Consider the following 1,295-nt stretch of genomic DNA (forward strand, 5'->3'; position numbering starts at 1 on the left):
ACTATTAAGTCTGCAAATAATTTTTTTTTTTCCCATTTGTGGAATAGCCCATAAAGAATAGCATGGAGGACATTAGGAGAAGGAAGGGAAAAGTGAAGGGGGGGGAAATCGGAGGGAGAGATGAACCATGGAGAGGCTATGGACTCTGAGAAACAAACTGAGGGTTTTAGAGGGGAGGGGGGTGGGGGGATGGGTTAGCCCAGTGATAGGTATTAAGGAGGGCAGGTACTGCATGGAGCACTGGGTGTTATACGAAAACAATGAATCGTGGATCACTACATCAAAAACTAATGATGTATTGTATGGTGACTAACATAACATAATAAAATAAAATAAAATAAAATAAAATAAATAAATTTTTTTTCAAGTAGGCTCTATGCCCAACATGGGGCTTGAACCCATGACCCCAAGATCAATAGTCATACGCTCTACCAACTGAGCCAGCCAGACACCACTACAAATAGATTCTTATTGAATTTTCCAAATAAGCAATATCATATTTTTATTGGGATATAAAATTAAGCTCACAGCTATAGAATTATCCCAGCTTGCTTTCTGGTGATCTCTTAAGAGACTAAAACCATGATTCACTATAGCAGAAGACAGCACTTGCCTTCTTGAAACTACGGCTTACAGCTACAAATCCATATTAATATCACAGGATATATTTGAGGGCCTAAGTACCATGATATATTAATTATTACCTGGAGCTCTTTTATGACAGGTTTTGAACAAACAATGGAGTAATTCTACAACAGTTGTTTTGGGCCACTTAAAAATATATTTTTGATGACTAAGTCTTAATTCTTTCATTCATTTACCTATATAGTCATTCAACTCTCCATTTATTCAGCAAATACGTATTGAGGGCTTACTATGGGTCAGAAATTTTGCTAGGTACTGAGGAGTCAAAAGGAAGCAGAACATACAGTCCCTGTCCCCATGAGCTTACAGTCCAGGGGGGATAGAAATGTTAACCAAATAGTCACACAAATAAAATTGCCAACTGACATAATTGCTATTGAGAAGAGAAAGGATTGCTTTGAGAGCCTATGAGGAAGGCATTTGATTTGGTCAGGGAAGTTGCTGATAGGGCTGAGAGTTGGACAAGTAGGAGTGAACCAAGTAGAGAGAGCAGGGAACTGCATCCTAGACAGAGGGAACAGCATTAGTAGAAGTCCTGGGGTGGCAGGGGCACAGTGAGGGACAGAGACTGAAACAGTGAGGGCAGGCTGGCTGAGCTTTAGCTAGAAGTAGGTAGGGCCAAACATCTTTATATTTACATAAAGAACATT

At 39.5% G+C, this 1,295-nt stretch overlaps 1 non-coding gene across 1 annotated transcript; it reads right to left on the reverse strand.

The window, feature by feature from the left end:
* Positions 1 to 377: 377 nt before the first annotated feature.
* TRNAN-AUU (transfer RNA asparagine (anticodon AUU)) lies at positions 378 to 450 on the reverse strand. The gene has a single exon. It is a non-coding gene; the product is annotated as a tRNA-Asn (tRNA).
* Between the last annotated feature and the right edge of the window lie 845 nt (positions 451 to 1,295).

This window comes from Eumetopias jubatus, unplaced genomic scaffold, assembly GCF_037043125.1.
Source record: "Eumetopias jubatus isolate StellerSeaLion01/CBP00866 unplaced genomic scaffold, mEumJub1_p1.0 scaffold_8, whole genome shotgun sequence".
In the NCBI taxonomy this organism is placed as follows: Eukaryota; Metazoa; Chordata; class Mammalia; order Carnivora; family Otariidae; genus Eumetopias; species Eumetopias jubatus.